At 42.7% G+C, this 21219-nt stretch overlaps 1 long non-coding RNA gene across 1 annotated transcript; it reads right to left on the reverse strand.

The window, feature by feature from the left end:
* Positions 1-177: 177 nt before the first annotated feature.
* On the reverse strand, positions 178-19964 carry LOC307042090. Its single transcript, XR_013808993.1, has 3 exons — positions 18975-19964; positions 1080-1224; positions 178-466 (listed from the first exon to the last, which is right to left on the reverse strand). It is a non-coding gene; the product is annotated as an uncharacterized lncRNA (long non-coding RNA).
* Between the last annotated feature and the right edge of the window lie 1255 nt (positions 19965-21219).

Below are 21219 nucleotides of genomic sequence, written 5' to 3' on the forward strand. Positions count from 1 at the left end.
TTCCATCCCTCTACTTTCACCACAGAAAAGTTACATCAGGACTGATTCATATTCCATACCAAGGTCCATGTGATGATGGGTACAAATGCAAATTGAGCATTAAACATTTTTATTCAACCAACTATTTATGTTAACATAAGAAAATGTAAAATCTCAATATTTACAATATCAGAACTTTCTCAACCAACTATTCATTATAAATGTAAAGACAGGGGGGAGCAGTGTAAGGGTCTGTCTTCCAGGATAGTGGATCTGGCTGCTGTGTAGGTGGGGGTGATGGTGCATGGGCTGCTGGTGGCTGTGTCGGAGGGGGGTATACGTGATTGTCCCAGGTTGATGCTGGCGGCTGTGTGGGAGGTACGTCTTCTAGGAGAGACTTCTTTGCTGGCTGGGTTGATCGTGATGGCTGTGGTGGAGGCCTTTGTACCGAGGTGTATCTTAATCTTGTGGCAACCAGGTTTATTATCTGTGCAAACAGAATATAAGGAAATGGCTTCACCAGCTTTCTACCTCAATACTTCTCCTCAGTGAGGCCTGAAGCTAACTGAGAATGTAAAAATACATTTAGCCAATCAAAAATAACTGTATGTCTGACATATTTTGTTTTCTAATCAAAAATGGACATAAATCCACATGCCATATTATGACTTTCATGAAGGATTAAAGCCTTTTTCATTTACAGTATAATACAGTGATAACAGATAACACACACAACCCGACTGTACTCACTTTAACATGGCTGTTGTACAGGCACAATATTAGCATAGCATTAGCGCTTTAGCATTTAAATAATATGAACAATTATGACCTCAGACCAGCATTTCACATATGTATACAAACTGAATAAACTTGAAATGTAAGCCAGACTAGTGCTCCGGACTCATTACACGTATTAACATAGTAGAGCCCTACATTATTCAGGGAGCAACAGCCTGTGTTAAAGAAGCTAGCGGACACCATTAGCCATTAGCCACACGCTAGTGGCGTAGCTCACAGAATGACATTAAACTAGACATAAAACAGTTTCAAACACACTTCTTAGATCGAAACATGACATAATCTGTGTACACACTACTAACCTGTTGAACAGGAGAAATGAATGAAGCAGAGGGAAAGTTGCTGCCATGTGTCTGTCGTCTGTGGTCTTCTTCTTCTTCTCTCGGACCATGCCGTTTCTCTAACGCCGGAAGTGGTAATACCGTAAACCGGAAGTGAGGCTAAGAACTGCAAATGTAAAGATAACAATACCATTAGCACTCCTAGTGGTACCTTTATGAACTGCAAACAAATTATAACATTATAAAATGCCTTTAAGGCAGCACACTGTTTGAAGCGCTGCACATTATATAAACTAACGTTACACAGGCAACGACATGTGAAGTGTAACATTAAACAATATATTAACATATTAATTACAACATTTATGACACCACTCGTTCCACTCAGTAACCCTATTTGTTCTAAGACATGTGATAGTCTATACACTGTCATTTCTCCATCCATTTACAAAAGTGTGATGTTAATGCTATGGGTCTGTAGTTACTGAATACCTTGTGTCTTTCTTTAATAGCTCTGCTACATTCCTCATTCCACCACTGCACCACTTTCCTCCCACCCTCTGTTGTTCTTTTTGGTATAGTTTTAATTGCTGCTTCTTTAATGTGCATTGTGATTCGATTTGAGCACTCCTCTATACTTCCTTCTAATGCTAACAATTGTGCTGACTCCTTACGGCAAAGTCTACATTTCTCCCAGTCTGTTTTACCAAAGCACCACCTGGAAAATATACTCACTTCATATTTGTGTTGATGATAGTGAAAACTGGGTAATGATCACTTCCTATGGTACAGTCACTTTTTACATACCATTCACACAATTTAACTAAACTATCCGTCACAAGTGTGAGGTCCAAACATGATTGTTTCCCCCTATTCACGTCTATTCTTGTTTATTGTCCATCATTAAGGCAAAAACAATTATCTTTCCTCTAACATTTATTCTACAACATCCCCATTACTGTCTGTTTGACTGCTTCCCCATAGGCTGTTGTGAGCATTAAAGTCACCACATCATACTTCCCTTCTATGAGCCGTCCCTGCTATTTTCTGTCAAGTTTCAATGTGAAGATTTTCACACAGGTTATAGAAATTGACAAGCTTTATGCTTCCTTCTTTCATTGGGCTGCACATTTCTACTATGACACATTCCTTGTCTTCAGGGGATGGAACTGGGGGCTGAAAAGAAGAACCGGTTCCGAACCAAAAGAGCACTAGCACGGAGCTAGAACAGGAACCGCGTCGGTGTGAAAGGGGCACTGTGTTCTTTGTTCCATTTTAGAAAAGAAGTGTGATTACACAGATTCTGATTCTGAAGAAAACGGATATAATTTGCAGTGTATGATGAACATCTTCAGATGCTCTCACAGAGGCAGTGCTCTCCGTGGAAGAAGCACTCACAACCAGAGAATATAACGGCTCTGGGGTGACCTGTGGTGAGGTGTGATCAATGTCTATTACGACCTCTTCAACTTCCTGGAGAGTGAAGGCATAATAGACATAGACAATGAAATGCAGAAGTGGGCCCTGCATTATGTCTATCTCCCACGCATAAACCATGACCTACGGGGTTTTTTGGACCAGTGGAACAATCATGGGTTGAGGACCGAAAGACACCAGAGTCGCATACAAGTTCTTGTCCAAGGTTGCCTGGAACGGCAGGGCCAGACCACTTCTGCCATGCAGAGGCTCTTTGGTGGAAGACAAGGAGATGCTCAGGAGGAGCCAGAAAGAGAGGGTGGAGCTGATGCAGGGGATGTTGCATTGGACTAGCCAGAGAGGGTCACCGTACCTCGAAACCAGAACCTGCTAAGCGATGAGGGCATGGAGCAACTCACCGCACAGTTAGATCCTCTTGCTGGTCGTAGAGGAGATCTTGGACTGGACGTCATCCAAAATATACTGTCATTCATGGCAACATTGAATGTGGTCTGATTTTGTCACAGACATGACACTATTTCACAGCGGCTCCCCCGCAGGCTGTTCTTTGCCCTTTGAACTCACACTAATTGCCTTTTTTAAAACTACTACTTTGCACATGTTTCTACTGTGCAGTGTATATATGTGTGTACCTATGTTTTTATGTTGTAGTATTCGAGTGAATTTTCCTTAAATAAGTTACTTTGTTTAAACAATGGTCTCTCTCATTGATGTTGTGACAGTTACTAGCCCCGCTTGTGGCCTGCACTTTGCCACGGTGACTGGGCTTTATATAGTCATCCATTGGGATGTGTTTTCGACAAATAACAGTCCAGACCTCATGGGGAAATTCAATAATAGCTACTAAATGTTTTTTTAAAGAAAACATAATGTGTTGACATTGATATATTACAAAACATATCCCTGAGTTTAACATTGTTCATTAGTGCCACGGTACATAAGCACATACTGTAGGAAAGCAACAACAAAAAAGCTATAGATAAATGCACATATGCATTGCTGCCTGAGAACATGCACAGCTTGAAATGCTATTAATATCTGCATGAAGTTTAAAAAATGCTCTTGTTTCTTTTACTAATTACAATGCTTTTCAACATGTATCTATCCATTTTCATTCAGTCTTCATACGCGATGCTGTTTCTTGGTGAGCTTGACAGTAATTCTTGACTCCAATGAGGTGAAGAGGCTAAAATTAAGTTTATAATGTAATCTCTGGATGTTCTCAGACATCTAGGATTATGTTCTTGTGAGTATCTGGGCATAATGTAATAAAATATTCTGACTGACTAATTGTGATACCACTTTTACCTACTGATAATCTAAAACCTAGCAACGGATAATGTACAATTCTCGTGAAAATATAATGCATCATTGGGAATTGATCGCGTTTTCAGGTTCGTTTATTTATTTATTTTAAAATGATAAAGTTATACATTTGGTGTTCTAAGACCTGGGATGTATGCCATACATGTGTGCCATGGCATACATTCAGCTAAACTGAAAATATCTCCATCACAGCTACACACTGTGTTTTGTGTCCACTTGCACTTCATCCCCTCGTCACCCTGTTTGTATATAAGTCATGATTTTCTGTCCTGTTCTTGTCGGTTCCTTGTTTGTTTATGTCATGAAGTTCTGTTTTTTTCTGTGTTGATTGTTGTTACTTGAGTTCCTGTTCTGCATGTTAAATATACATTTTTGTTAAGTTTTCTGCTGTCTCCAGTCTCTGCATTTGGGTCCAACCACTCCTTGCTTCACATGACAATGATTGATTTGTACTATATATCGAATTGCTATTTTTGCCATTATTGTATTGTTATTAGTGCTTTTGCAGGGAATTATTATTATTATTATTATTATTACTACTTATATCTCATAGATATTAAAACTATTATACATATGGCTGAAATAATCATCATCATTCATTGTTTTGTGATATTATGTCCCTCTTGTTTTCATATATATATATATATATATATATATATATATAAATATATATTTATATATGTGTCCCCTCTTCCTTCACAAGCTCTATATATCAATATATAATACTATTCTGAAGCATGCAATGAAATAGAAGCAAAAAATGCTGCAGTGTTTGTGATGAACCTTTGTATACATTTCTGAATAAGTCACACTCTAAAAAGTGTACTTGATAGTAGTTGAAGTAACTTAATACATTTAATCAATCTGATTCAGATTTCTGCTTTAGAGATTCCAATGTACTTTTGTGGGTTGTATTCATGTGATTTTTTTGTACGTTGACTTTACTTGCTATTTTGTTATCAGTGAAAGCAAATCAATCAAGTTTCTCTCATCTAACGTGCATGTGACGTCATGACGTCAACGTCAACGTCTTTGCCAGATCTTTCCACCGTCACATGTGCCGCCTTTTTCTCTTGAGACATGAGTAACTTCGACATAAGGTAAGTGTGATTCAGACAAGTTATATTTCTTATATAAAAATAATGTACAATGTCAGATATAACATGTTCCACCTAAATTGTTTAAATGATGTTGCAAATATTTAGCCTTAACATTTGAAAACTGAAGGAACCAAGCTATGATGCACTGGCTCCACTGTTAGCTAAACCGCTAGCTTTAGCTCAAACATGACGATAGTTGGTTACTTGCGGGTAGAAGCCTACTCTCTTGGTTTAATATTGTCACTGAAATGTGTTAAAATTATTCCTATTGTGTACTGGCGTAGCTGCTTGTTACCAAATTAGAGCAAACTAATGCGCAAACTGGGTCATGTTAAGGCTAGTACTATCATTATTAGTACATTAGCTTGTCACCAAACTGCACACATTTTTTTTGTACTATTTCGGCGTGTGTGTGAACGGTTTAATGTAGTGTCGCCACCGCTGCGTCGAGTGTAATTATAAAGACGATACGGCATCACCGAGCAGTGAGGGGGCATGTTGCGCTGGTGAAAGCCCGGTGATGCATCCGGCTGACGAACATAGGACTTAACCTCGCTGTGTGGGAGATGCAGTAATAATTTGTTGTGCCGGTCGCCACGATGGCGGCACTCCCTTCTTGTTTATGCTGGAAGTGATTGATGTGCCGTTGATAAAGCCTCACATTTATAGGAGCTCGGTGGTTAAAGCGTTATCCAGCTCTGTGTTGCTGTGCTAATGTGCTAATAAGAAGCCTTGTAGTGTAATTTGCTGTTGCTGATAAAAACCATTACTACGTTCGGGGTGATAATACATGACTGTGAAAGCTTAACAACAATTAGAAATGTCCCCCCTAATATAAATGTATTTGTTTTTCTTCTCATGATTTCTCATGCCTGACCGGTGGTGGTTTCTTCAGGCTTTGACACATCGTATTGGACTACTACCTAAAGTACGTGAAGCTAGACTACTGTGAGTGATATAGAGAGTACTTTAATGTTGCTGTGTGTTCTGAAAGTAATTTCAACGTAAACGCAAAGTGCAGGAGGTGATTATAGGACAAAACCCACTGTTTTGTTTTCTGTGGAGTTATTCATTTTAGAGTTCAGCCAAAGCTAATATACAAATTATTTTTTACCTACAAAGATACTCACTACACACATCAATCTCCTGATGCTCATACTACAGCAGAGAGTTTGGAAGAATGTGCTTTTGAGTAATGTTGGGGAATATTTATAGTGTAACATCTTCAATAAATATGGCATCATCTTCAATCACTTCACTATTATACAGTATATTTCTACCAAACTCACTACACACATCAATAGTCTCATGTTGGTCAGACTACAGCAGAGAGTTTGAAAGAATGTGCTTTTGAATAATTTTGTGGAAGATTTATAATGTAAAATCTTCAATAAATATGGCATCATCTTCAATAACGTTACTATTATACAGTATATTTCTACCTAACTCACTACACACATCAATAGTCTTCTGGTGGTCAGACTACAGCAGAGAGTTTGCAAGAATATGGTTTGGTTTTAATTTCTTATATTGACAAATCCAATGGCTCCATCATATAGATCAAATGTGACCTGAAAAACCTAGGGAATATGTAAACATAAGTGTTATTTTCTATAATATACAGGTGCAAAACAATAATTTCATTTACACAGTATTCATTTTTTATTTTTCTCAACAGGAACAAGAAAAAAAGGGAAGCTTATATTCTAAATGTATTGGTTAAAAACAACACAAATGTCTCCAAAAACAGCATGATTATTGAAGAGTTTATCGCCAGCCACTAGAGGGTAGTGTCACTGCTGTCGCTGCCCAGTTATGCCGTGCTCTGACCCGGTAGTGCCGAGCGGCCATTTTAGTTCAAACATTGTTCATTCACTCCGCCTCGAGTTGAGACGTTCGTCCACTCATTTATGTAAGACTGTTTCCACTATTATATTATACTATATATTATACTATATATATATTATACTATTATACTACTATACTCTGTGTCGTGGTATATATGTGTGTTGATGACATGCATGGATGTAATACTTTGTCAGCTTATCTTGCTGCATTAATCTGTTTCAGGGTGTCGTCATCCTTGTCAATAAATTACCGAAACTGACATTGAGGAGTGTGTTTCTTCATGACGACACCATGGTGGTTTTTGGATGCCCTGTCCCAGGCTGTGAGTTCAAATCCGATGACTTGTCTGAAGCACTCATCATTGCTATATTGACGATTCATGGATGTAGCCACCAGCACGCAGCGCCTGTCATGGCCGCGCCAGCCCAGGCCCCAGCCCCTCACGGCCCGAGACTCGATCGGCCCAAAGTTGATGTGGGCGTGTCAATAGAGGAATGGAACGTGTTCATCCGCCGTTGGAACGCATTCCGCGCCGGCTCAGGCATAGGGGACGCCCAGGCCCCCTTCCAGCTGTTTCAGTGCGCTGGGTCTGTACTTGGAGACAGCCTGTTGAAAGCCGTCCCCGACGCCGCTTCCGGACCCTTGCCAGACCTGATCACCGTCATGCGTTCCCTAGCTATCATCCCAGTCGCTACATGCGTCCTGCGCACCGAACTACTTCAGTTACGCCAGGAACGCGACGAGACATTCCGCGCATTCGCTGCCAGAGTGCGGGGTAAAGCAGAGACATGCGCATATAATGCGGTATGCGAGTGTGGTAAGGACGTGGACTATACCGACCACATTATCCGTGATGTGTTGCTCAATGGCATCTATGACTCGGACATACGCCGCGAGACGCTGGGGACAACTGACGTCCTGGTCAAGCCAGTTAACGACGTAATTGCACTTGTCAAGAACAAAGAGATGGCCCGTAACGTTCTCCCGTCGTCCTCCCTATCAGCCATGTCGTCATTCCGGCGCCTGAAGACGACTCCACAGGCGAGCCCCACCCCGAGCCCTGCGGACGGGGCTAAACGTGCCTCGTGCCCGGAATGTAAGAGCGTCTTTAACGTCTTCACAGAGGGGCCTCGCGGGTGGAATCCTAAGCCTCACCAGGTGTGCATCGGCTGCTACAGGGCCCGCCGACAACAGAGGCGTCAACAGCCGTCATCCGACAGTCAACAGGCCGCCATGGGGTCGGAGCTGGTATCCCAGGTCTCGTCGGTGCAAGCTGGAGCCCGCCCTGGCCGACGTCGCGGGAGCCTTCGCCGACGCCGCGCCCCTACGTGGCACGGCTGTGTCGACAGGCCTGCACCTATCAGACTCGAGCACCACATCTTCTCCAAGGGCGAATGGAGGCGAGCCAGGCTGAGAGACCACCCCCGGGCATTAATCACCATCTCGATGGACATGCCAGTCGGGCTGAGGGATGGCACCAGCTGCCGGGGCTCGGCCGACGGAGCTCGAATATCCGCCGTCGCGGACACTGGCGCGCAGTCGGACTTTTGGTCTCTGGAGGAGACATCGAGGGAGCGTTCTTCGCTAGGCTCTTGACGACCTGCAGCGGGGGGGCGTACTACATCCTGCCGTTCCATGGTATATGTGGGCAGCTCAGTCCGGGCCATGTACCTCTCCTACGAGTCGTTGCTCAACCTCGGCCTCTTGCCCGTTAACTTCCCGTCGGACGACGTTGCAGGGGGGCCCAAGGACAGGCGTAGCCCTGACACGGCTGACACGCCAATCCAGCCCCTGTCCATCAATGCGACGAGGTCAACCAACGGCGGCTGCGTGGGGCCAGGTGACCCCCGGGACGCCCAGTGCTCATGTCCTCAGCGCACGGTCCCCCCGGCGCGCCCCGCAGCACTGCCGTTCCCTTGTACGCCAGAGAACAATAACCGGATGAAAGGTTGGCTACTCGGGAGATATGCCTCGTCGACATTCAATACTTGCCCCCATCGGGCACTACCATGCATGGAAGGGCCACCTATCGAGATGCACGTGGACCCCGCAGCTACGCCTAAGGCATGCCACACCGCGGCTGCAGTGCCTCTACACTGGCAGCGGAGGGTTCACGATGACCTCCTGCGGGACGAAGCCCTTGGGGTCATTGAACGCGTGCCATACGGCGAGCCGGTGGCGTGGTGCCATCATATGGTAGTCACTCGGAAGCACAGCGGTTCCCCCCGCAGGACCGTGGACCTCTCCCCCCTCAACAAGTTCTGCCAACGTGAGACCTTCGCCACTGAGTCCCCGTTCCACCTTGCACGCTGCGTCCCAAAGGGCACCTGGAAGACCGTCACGGACGCCTGGAACGGCTACCACAGTGTCCCCCTGCGTGAGTCGGATCGCCACCTCACTACCTTCATCACGCCCTTCGGCCGTTGGCGCTACACCGGGGCACCACAGGGTTTCCTGTCGTCAGGGGATGCCTACAACCGTCGGTTTGACGCCATCCTCTCGGACTATGAACGCAAGGAACGTTGTATGGATGACACCATCCACTATGACACCGACCTGGAGCAACACTGGTGGAGGACCATCGACTTCCTGACGCATGTTGGCCGGTCGGGCATCGTGTTGAATCCGGACAAGCTTCAGTTCGCGGAGAGGTGCGTCGACTTCGCTGGCTTCAGGGTGTCGGAATCTACCATCGAACCGCTCCCAAAATACTTGGACGCCATCCGGGACTTCCCCACCCCAGGCTCCAAGACGGACATCAGGAGTTGGTTCGGCCTTGTCAACCAGGTTGCTAACTACGCCCAGTTGCGTGACACGATGGCTCCATTTAAGCCGTTCTCAGCCCACGCTGTGTGTTCCTATGGTCCCCCGTTCTGAAGGAGGCCTTCCAGACGTCCAAGCAAGCCATAATGGAGGCCATCCGCGAGGGCGTGGAGATCTACGACATGCAGAAGCGTACCTGCCTCCGCCCTGACTGGTCCATGCGTGGCATTGGCTACTTCCTACTCCAGCAACATTGTCACTGTGCCCCGGGCATACCGGACTGCTGTCCGGGAGGATGGAGGATCACCCTTGCGGGTTCGCGTTTCCTGTCCCCGCTATGCGGCCGTCGAGGGAGAGGCCCTAGCTGTGGCCTGGGGCCTGGAACAGACGCTGTACTTCACGCAGGGGTCCGACAACCTCGTCGTGGTCACCAACCATAAGCCGTTGGTGAAGATCTTTGGCGACCGTACGCTGGATGAGATCACAAACTCGCGTCTGTTTAGACTCAAGCAGCGCACCCTCCCATGGCGCTTCGACATTGTGCATCTGCCTGGCAAGAGCAACTATGCCGCTGATGCCACGTCGAGGCATCCTTCCCTGAGCACTCATTTGTTCTCCGGCTGCGGATAGAGATCAATGTAATGTTTCCAGTTTGGAGGAAAGCACGTATTGGCTTTTTTTGATAAAAATGTAGTTCGTTGTCAACCTTACCACGGTACTTAGGAAACGTCATTTGTGTCTGAATAACGTTTTGTTCATGAGTTATTGATCCTTGAAATCTGAATCTGCCAATATCGTTCCAACTTTACTCAACTGCTGCTGCGCCAGTCAACAGAGCGTGCGTGTGATATATTTAGTAGCAGGATGTGCACTGAATAATAGGGCTCCCCGAAAGCAAATGGGTAATTCGAACACTGGCCACAGAGCTCCCTCTATACAAATCAAACTGTAGACTGTGACCTGTGAGCCTTCTGAATTACCGTGGGACAGCACATTCTAAACTAAAATTTTCAATCAATAAAGTAACATCTTATCTTATCTTAATAATATCTTCATATTAATAATAATAATAAATCATACAGTATGTGTCCGAAAGGGAGCAGGAGGAAGCAAACACAAAAATATACAAAAAATATACTGCATATTAAAGCAAACGATTGTAAAGGTAAAAGTATGAGCATAACAAATAAAGAAGTGTAATGTAAACATTTACATTATTATTATGATTATTTAATATATAAAGACTATATATTATTGAATTACAAGATTAGATATACTTTAGTTGATCTAAAATATCGATGTGTTCAAATGCTCTTCAAAACACAACTGAAAGTCCATGAAACTTGTCTTTCTGTATTTGTGAATGAAGCGCCATTTCCTGGTTAAAACCTGAAATTGAAAATCTGGCAACGCCGTCTTGGAAAATAGTGGGAGGGCTTAACATTCCTCTATACTGGTGTTAGGCAGGTCATAGGCAGGAAACTGTAAGCTGGAGTCTGAAATGAAGTGCTACATCTGTATTTAAAAGGAACCTAACATTGAGGGTAAGGGTGAACATTATGTCATTTTTTAAATATGTGCTGATGGAGTCCAGTCAGCAAATGGCGCCAGTGGAAAGGGATTTCCACGAAGTTGTAGTCCTTTTACTGAAAACTGATAACACATCTATAAGATGATACATTAACAGTGTGAATAATAAGGAATTATGTTTAATTTGCCTTTCTTAAAACGTATTGTGCTTGTGTTGTCTTCTCAGACTGCCATGGCTGATTCGACGCCTGCAAGACTGAAAGTGATTTTGGGGGAGAACAACATTGAAAAACTGTCTCTTCCAAATGGCATACCGGAATCATTGGATGACCTTCTCAGCAAGTTAAAGACTTTCTTTGTTTTAAAGGGCAACGTCAGACTGCAGTACATGGACCAAGACTTTGGCAATGACTTCTTCAATCTGAATTCCACCACTGAACTTCAGGATTTGGGAACAATTGAAGTGATCCACCAGCAAACAAATACACCTTTGAACATTGCAACTGATACCACATCATCGTCTTCACTTGAGTGTGATGGCAATGTTTTGTTGGCATCAGATGACACAATAATCCTCTCATTCCCCGAATCTGTGTCCTCTCGAGCCAATTTTCATATGACACGGAGCTGTAGCTAGTGAAAGAGAATTCTGAGTTTAATGGAAGCCACAAAATGTTGACTGTCAGCTCCCGAAGCAAGTCTGATATTCTGAATAGACTTGCAGAAACAATTTCTGGATACAAGGCCTATCCAGATGATTCACATTTCTGCACAGTAGCAGAGGCTCTTATCAAAAAGCATCCTTGTTTGAAAGAACCTGGCTCATTCAATGGCTGCAATGGATGGAAACAGTGCCTGAAATATAAGACGGGAAACTACAGGACTCAGCTCAAATTGCGTGGTAAATTCACTGATATCTAAAGCTGCTACAGCTGCTTTCCCTGCTAAAAAAGTCAAGAGGCCAAAGCGAGCTGAGTCTAACTTTTATCCATCCTTCCCTACTGGTGCCAATCTGGAAAGCCTGGAAAAAAAAAGAATAGAACTTCTGACAGACATCAGGATAAGGAACAATAATAGGGTCATCGCAGACAAAATGGCTCACACGTTCGCCGACAGACGACAGGAGGTGGTAAACCAAGAGCCAGGAATCAAGGACTTCAAAGACAAGTGGCCAGCACTGTTCCAACAAAAAGAGGTAATAATCTAGTCTGTATCAATTTTTTATTAAGCTTTTATCCAATCATCATAATATGGTGTGGTAAAGATTATGTTTAACAGTGTTTACTGACAGAATTTACATTTTTAGTTTGTTATACTTTTTGCCAGTGTGTAGGCATGCTTAGTTTAGTTTTTTTTTCTTCAAGCGTGTAAAACCAAAGAAAATACAAACGAAACAAAAGGTGATGCAGTACTATCAGACCCGGCGGTGTCTATCGTTATTCCAACCCAGTTTAGATTTAACCACGCCCACTTCCTCATTACGCAAGGATCGACGTAGCTCTACGCGATAGCGTCATACACGGCAGAACCGCGAAATCTGAATCTGACAAGCAAAATACCGTCCTTATAAACGCTGCATAATATACAATATAATAGTGCTTCTTTGTCAATATGACTGACGACCACACTTATGCAGTGCTGAGGTAATGTTAATTCATCATTTAATATTAATTCCTGATGGATATAAGAGGGATACATTAGCAAACATCTGTATATATAGCCTATATATAATGTTTCGTTTTTTTGTTTGTCATGTAACATGTTAACGTTTATTTAATATTGTATAGACATTTATAATATGTTATAAATGTCTATTTTAACATTAATAACATATTAACGTTTTGCCATGTAAAAATGAAATGTTGGGACATTTATAAAAATGTATTCCTTTACATAAAAGTGCTTTCCAGAGGTGTAAGAAGTGATAAGATCTTGTACTTGAGTAAAGGTACAAGACGAGATCATTCCGATCATGGCACATGTGTGTAATGAAGGAATATTTGAAGTATTAAAGTAACGTGGTATGGCAGGAAAGTTCAATCTGGTATATTCCTTTTAATGTCACCTTATATATATTCATGTGTGTTAAATTAGAAGGGACAAAGTATCTTTTCCCTCCCCCAATATATTGAGGTGAAGTCCTTGTGTTTAGAGAGAGATGTGAGCAGGGGACATCCTTATTTGGAGATAGTCCCAAGACGCTGGAATGTTTCCCTCGTAAAAGAAGGGTGTGCGTTACACATTCTTGGAGCAGATGTGTGTGTGTTTTCATTGCAGTAAATATATGTGCTACATGATTACTGGTCAACTATACCTCTGTTCTTATTCTTTCATGTGTGGGTACTAAATGGCTACAAACATTGTGGAGAAATTAGCTTAAACATCTTTTATTACTCTATATGAAATGGAAGCAGTTTTTTATGACAGGGACGAGAGAGTTGGGGGAGGGGACACATTCCGAAGAGTTTCAGCATGTCAATTATCAGGGAAATCGACTTATTTTTAATAGATATGTGTGGTTGGTTACTTTGTATTAATAATAACAGTATGTGTAAAGGAAGCTGGAAATATACAATGTGAAACCTTTTATTTGAAGTAAAGATGTGAACAATAGCTCAAACAAATGGAAGGGCTATAGGACTAATGAGGGTGTTCTCTGTATTAGGCCTGTGTGAAGTTTGACTATTTGAAAAGCATCTCTAATACTGCTTAAGAGCATAGGTAATGTGTTCCTCGTTATTATTGATATGAAAGTAATTAACATGTATTACGTATATTTAGCCAACTATAACAACTATATCTTAAAACATACTTTTAACTTGTGTGTGGTAACCTGAAGGGGGGAAGATGGACTCAGGGACAAAGGGCCATAAAGGAGGTGTGTGCTGGCTACAAGATGTGAACCAGGTTTCTTCTGCTGTGTCGCACTGATTGGGTGCGACAGGCCATGTGTTGGTCTCTGCCAATAAGATGACCTCGGGGGGAAACCCCGCACACACCCCCTCCTGTGTTTTTAGTATGAAACACTGTGTTTTCCAGGGGTTCGACCTCTTTTTCTTCAGGCTGACCAGGAGGGTGGGACAGGAGAGAGAGCAGGAAGTACTTCCTTTGTCTTTGTGTTTGTATTTGTATTTGTATTTGTATTTGTATTGTTACTCTTTATCATTAAAGCAAGATTATTGTTTAACTTGTATTCTGGTGTTTCTTAATCCCTTCCTTTTTACGAATTCACTCAGCTTATCAAACGACACGCGGAGACAAGGTTGGTTTTCAACATCCTCCAAATCTCCAACAAGTGGTGACCCGACGTGTCTGAGTGGGGTGTTTTCGGGGAAGAGACCACCAGCAGCAAGCGGACGGAATAGTCCAGGGCTAAACATCTCGGCTTCTTCTGACAACTAACAACAGAGCTCTGACAATAACAGGTAAACAGATGCCAGTTTAATTCGAAATCTGTGATTTGACCATATTCCAAATTTTAGGGTTGTCAGACGAAGTTTACAGTGTTTTTTATAGTAACAATGCAAATGCGTGTTTTAGTTGTTAAAATCGGATATCGAGTTCCGGCAGGCCAGAAGGGTATTAAAGTCCCGGGCTTGAAAGTGGAGGTATTGAGTCCCCACAGTTAAAATCGGATATTGAGTTCCGGCAGGCCAGAAGGGTATTAAAGTCCCGGGCTTGAAAGTGGAGGTATTGAGTCCCCACAGTTAGACTGTCTAGAGTAGTCAGTTGGTTGTATTAAGTCTCCATATAAGACTGACTCAAAATAACGAATCCACAGCTCGACGGGGCTGGAGATGAGTTATTTTTTATAAGTGATCCAAAGGAGAGTAACGCAAACTTCAGAAAGTCATTCTGAAGTGACCGGGCCTCACTATGTCCTTTGGTGTGTTGTGAATATTTACTGGTAACAAGGACAGTAAGTCAGATCAATAGATATGAAGTCTGTGAATATTTACTGGTAACAGAAACAGCCTAAGTCAGATGAATAGATACGAAGTCATAATGAAGGGAGAATTTTAACGAGAGGAGCGTGAGTTAAGAGCTTACGAGAACAGTGGGTTCAAGCAGAAAAATTGAATAAAAGGATAGCAGAAGTGTTAATTGTTGAAAGAAGCCCCCCTTTTCCAAAGGAGGCTGAGAGCTACAGCAGGGGAGAGAGAAGGGGGTGTCAGTATTTGTCTGTGAGAGTTCCCCCCACCCTTTTTTCCTTTCGAGAGCAGCAGCAGCAGCCCGGAGTGTGTCTGCTTGCTTTTTTCTCTAGTGATCTGAAGTTGGAGTGAAATACATAGAAAATTAACAGATCAAGGTGTGATTTGAAGTGGTAGATATATTGAAATAAATAAGAAACAATGATTTGCTGCTATTTAAATATAGTCTTTGAGAACTGATTGATACCGTTGCATTGCGTTGTGAATTTCATGGTATTTGTCATTAACTAAGGATTGTACTTCATTATATTCCAAGGGGAAAATTATATTAAATACAGGAACAAAAGAGTAGAAAGTAAAGAGAAGGTTTTTGTAAGTTTGTCAGAGGGAATCTGTTAATGTTTAAGCATGACAGAGGTCCTGCACGAGGTTTTGCTCCAGCCATCTCACACGGTTACACAAAGGGGTGATTTATGAGAAACTTGTGGTCAGGAGAAATGAGATGTTTTGGAAAGTAGACAGAGAGAGAGAGAAAAGTAAGGTTGTTGCTAAAATATAGAGAGTAAAAGTTATATAAAGTTAACTACTATTCGGGAGAATGTCATATTGTTGAATGAGTAACCTAAAATAAGTGAAGATGGTGAAATAGTTTGATTAAGGATACAACCGGTAACTACTGATTAAATACACAGTGATGGTGTACATGAACATTGAGAGTAGATTAAGTTGTTTTGTTCTTCATGCTTTTCACCAGAAGTCATTTGAATTGTTATTATTTTTAAGTAGTGTTGTTTTGTGTTATATTTCTAGACTATAATGTACCCACATGCATGTGGTTTCTTTGTCCCAGTTCATTTTAAAGTCAGCCGCCTCATGGCTAGATCTATTTGACCCCATGAGGTCAAGAGTCATTCTGTTAGACCACCATCTTGTGAAAGACAAATCATTGTTCTTTTGTCACATTTTGAATTAGAAAAGAGTTCATTTTGCTAGATCAATTTATCTATAAATGTTGTAGTGGGAGTTTTGTGTTTGCTAACATTTTTAGGAACGACAACACCGGGAGATGAGTAAACTCAAGAATCCGTGGAGTGTAAATACATTGAAAAAAACACATTTTTATACTCTAACTGTTTGCACATCATAGACAAGGAGTTTAGACAATATAAATAAATATTCACCAAAAGTAATAAGTAAAATGGAAGGTAGACATGGGCCTACACTTGAGTCAAATTATATTACTGTGATCTGATCAGTGTGCTCTGCAGGTTTACTATTGTTCTAAGTAACAGTGGGATTTAAAATATTGGAGAAAGTATGGAGATGTTCTTTCGTAGTGTGTGAAATATGTGATGCTTGAAACAGGTATTTCAATTTATGGAAGAAAATGGTTTCCTGAAAGAGTCAGGTTGGGTAGATATGTAACAATGGATGAAACGATTTATAGAGGGAGTTTTTGTAATATCATTAGTAGACATTAATGGTGTTGTTTAGATGGCATTTAGCAACTAGGACAGATAGTATGATTACAAAGAGACAGAGTGGAAAGGGTTGGATTGATTCAATCTCAGTGTGCTAGATTTCTTATGGATAATGCGTCCCGGGACCTGGACTCCCCCTCTGAGTTAGAAAGGCTACGACCCCGTCCCTCCAAGCAGACAAAAGACCCAACCCAAAAGGAGGCTCATCCTTCTCCATCAAACAGACAGAGAACCGGAGCTGAACCGTCTCCACCTGAGGCATCCAGAACCAAACCGCTTGCTGACATACAGAAATACTCTCATCAGTCCCTCAGACAGGGCATGAAGCTGAGCCACGAGATTTGGCACAGGAGCAGAGTGGGGGACATGAGAGCAGAATCCGCCCTCCATAAAGCAGCAGAGAGACTGTAAAGGAGGAGATGAAATGCAAAGCAGTGCAAAGAACAGTGGCATGATGTGGGCTGCAGATGTGACTGGGCCAAAGGCTGCCTAAAAGAGTTACAGCGGATGGATTCAAGAGCTGATGGACTGAAGAGAAGACAGAATCAGAGGAGTTGGCATAGTCGATTTGAAGTGAGGAGGTCGGGGTCACGGCTTGAGACAACCAGGGGAGGAGAAAAGGAGAACGGGAATGAGTGAGTTTACACATAAACACACTTATTCACAAAACGCACATAGAAGACACCACATTTAAAGAACTTGAATTGACTTGATAAATAAGTAAAGATAAAAAGAGGTATTAACCATGAATTAATCGATTGGTAAATTCAAAATAGCAGTAAAGAGGAAACTATTAATGTAAAATGAGAAAATCATCCTAAAAACACACTGAGGGTTAAAGGGGGAGACATGAGGGAAATATGCACTACACTTTAAGCAGGGGGTGTTTTGGAGTAGCACAGTGTAGAACCATATTCTTCAATCTTTCCATCATATTAATAAATCATTCTTCAAGAGATTTTTATTCATGTGTGAATAAAGTAGTGATCTCATTTGTTACAATATTGATTTCACCATTGTGGCATAGTTATTACCATAGGAGGGCTTTAGGATGGAAACTGTTTTTAATCCTTGATAGAGTAAAGGGTGATGGTTGCATGTTCGGACACCCAAGGTTCCACACACTGCTAAAGAGTTTAACATTGTTTTTAAGTAGACCGGAATTGAAGATAAATGAGTATAATGAGCTATGAAATGCAGAGCTACACAGATCCTAGTAATGTTTTGACTTAAGATAATAGTTATGTACACAAGTTTCTGAATTAGATTTCTTAGACATTTTAATACTACTTAGTTGTAAATAAATTGCAGTAGTAGTAGTACTATTATGAAGTGAGTTTTGTACCAAGTTGCAGGAAATGTGGGAAGCAGCCGTCCCGATGACAAGTTAGAGATATCTGACTTAAGGTGGTAATCGTGAATTGATAAATGATGGCGCTCCATATATGACTGATTTTTGTAGACAAAGGATACTGGCCTATGCTGAAATATCAAAGTCTCTGCAGAGCACGACACATGGCCAATGAAACTGAGACCAAATGACCTTTGACCCTGACTGACAGTGTGACTTGAGAAAAGCACTATCAATGACTGACTCTGGGGCTGACCAAACTTGACTTTACAACCTGACAGTGTGAGTGTGGAGGAATTTCTGCATGTGATCAGTGTAACTGCATGATTCTAAAACAATAACTAACCGAGCATGTCTTTGGACTAATACATTATTTTGGAGCTCCATGGGAAACACAGGTTTCCTACAATTCCACGCATTTGGAAAAATGCACATGTGACCCGTTTCTAATTCCCACAGGAGTTGGCGGTTTGCAAATGTAAAACTCAAACTAAAATCTAAAGATTCTGTTTCTTTTAGGACTGCCAGCTGGAAATGAACACTTATTTTCCCTGGAGTGTTTACTGTGAAAGATGATGGATATACTTTTGTGAATGATGTTTGGTATTTTCGTATAACCACTGGTTACCTGAAGGTTTTCTTCCCATACAGAAGTTTGTTACACATGTTTACATGTGTAAAAAGGGGGAGTGTGGGATATTTTCATTTAGGGACTGGAAGAAACCTGCCGCCCCAACTCAGATGTTCAATCTGACCATTGATTGACAGTTTTAGATTTAACCTGCTCCATATCTGGGGATAAGATACTGTTTGATTAATGTTGACATGTTTCTAATATTGATTGAGTTATAACAGGTAACACAGATGCAGAATCAGTGGCCAAGGGGCTACTGAGAGAGGCCAAGTATTAGAATTCTGAAGCGGCCTACCAGTGGTGGGTCAAACACCTGAGGGCCCAGAAGCACTGAGCGTAGACTTGAGGGGTGGGTATCAGATTTCTCCACACAGGTTGCTGACGCCAAAAGGGGGACCCGAGGAGCAGGAGGCCGACACAGCGGAGTTCGTCTGGCTGAAGGTCATCCGGCCCAAGTGGCTCAACCCCAGGTTCACCGGCCCCTACAGAGTGACCCAGCGGACATCCCATGCTGTCCGCCTAGAAGGAAAGGGGGACATCTGGTACCACTGGAGCCAGTGTGCAGCGGGGAAATCACCTGGAAGGACCCTCGACAACATCCGGACGGACCTGGCTATCATCAACGCGGACATCCCTACAGCAGACGACTTGGAAGCAGGCATCAGCGGACTGGAGGAGAAGGACCTCGCGGACATCCCTACAGCAGACGACTTGGAAGCTGGCATCAGCGGACTGGAGGAGAAGGACAACAAGGACATCCCTACAACCGACAGCCCAGAAGTCGCCATCAGCGGGCCGGAGCACGAAGACACAGGACTTCACGGGAAGACAGAGGAACCTGCTCCCCTCTGATCAGGTTGCTATAAGCTACACATAGCACCTCATTTACTAACCCATTTTTTGAGGGAAGTGGTATCTTAACCCACAGTTTAAAGTTCTTTTAATAACCCATTTTTTGAGGGAAGTGGTATCTTAACCCACAGTGTAAAGTTCTTTTAATAACTCATTTTTGAGGGAAGTGGTATCTTAATCCACAGGTTAAAGTCATTTATTAACCTATAAGAAGACCCCATTTATAAACGCAAATTTAGGGAGTTGTTTTCTAAAAAATCTATATTTAAGGGATTTGTCTTTCTTTTTACCTCATGTGATACTGACACAGGGACCAAAACCTCTCAGAGAACAATAGAAAATGTCTGAAGGAGCCCTGAATTTCCTGATAACCTGTTGGTCACTACTAGTGTTAGGAGTAATAATCTACTTGTTCGCCCTGCTGTATGTACATTGTAACCTTTCAAATCATGGTTGAGTGACCCAGTGGTTCACAGCATTTTTTAATAACTTGGGGGTTATTATAGACGTATACTGACACTAGAAGGGTTGGAGCTCACAGTATAACTATGTATGGTAACTGGAAATGGTTGGCAGGATTAGCCCTGGTTTCTACTGTGATTGTTACCATTATTTTAATCTTATGTGATTCCATTGACCACCCAGACTCCACTCCTCCGCCAAATGAATCCGTAACTAGAGTCAAACGGGGCCATTATGAGACAGTAGTTACCCCAATGTCTCCTAGACAAACCTTCACTCTCCATGCAGGTAGTGATGGAATAATACAACTCGACTTGTGCAAAATTGCCCCCTGCAGAAGCCTCGACCGTACCTATTCCTACCTAGCCAAATATGTCTGCTTAGCCCCTGCGGTATGTAACAAAACCATCACAGATACGGTTAAAGGTGCTCCTTACTATTACAGAGGCAGTACATACAGGACCAAAGGCGACCCTTCTGTGTCCGTCACATACACATACGGGTGCACCTGCGAGTCCTGGTCCGGTGTCCTAGCAAATTCGGGTCCTGATGACTGGGGATACATGCCACCTTACCGATCGGCGGAAATCGTTAGATCCCTCAAACATAGAATGAAAGTGATTAGGAGAAACCCAAACGTCCCATGCGTTGTCAGGTTTTGTAATCCCGTACGCATAACGCTAAAAAATGTAGTGCTCTCCGACGCTGGACTTTATGTCCTCGCGGTACATGCAGGGGGGGGTTCGCCACAAGGCCTCTTCGAAATTAAAGTTAAACCAAAGGTGGAACGAAACCTTCCTCGGGCAGCATCTAATATTAAATACCTGTCTAAAATTACATGTACGGATAAATGCACGGGGGATTATAGCCAACTTCAACCTCTAGACGTCATCCAAATGGCCACAGGATACACAGATGACAACCTATGGTTAAAATGGGTTGCCCAAACAGCCCAAGAACAAATGGCCGGGGATTGTCTAGCCTGTGCTACGGCCCGCCCGCAATTAGCCACTGACCCTGCGCCCCTGTTTCCCACAGATACCTGGGGGTACAACTGTATGTTACAACTGACTAGGATGGCCAGCCCTCCTAACTGTACCACCCTAGCCAAAGTTTTCCCTCCAATTGATAATGACACTAGGACAGGCCCATTTACGCCTGACAAAGGCGCCGGTGGGTACACATGTTTTTCCATGGTTCAAAAATCCCCACGTTTTGACCTAGGA

The sequence above is a fragment of the Notothenia rossii genome (genome assembly GCF_949606895.1).
Source record: "Notothenia rossii genome assembly, chromosome: 5".
NCBI lineage: Eukaryota > Metazoa > Chordata > Actinopteri > Perciformes > Nototheniidae > Notothenia > Notothenia rossii.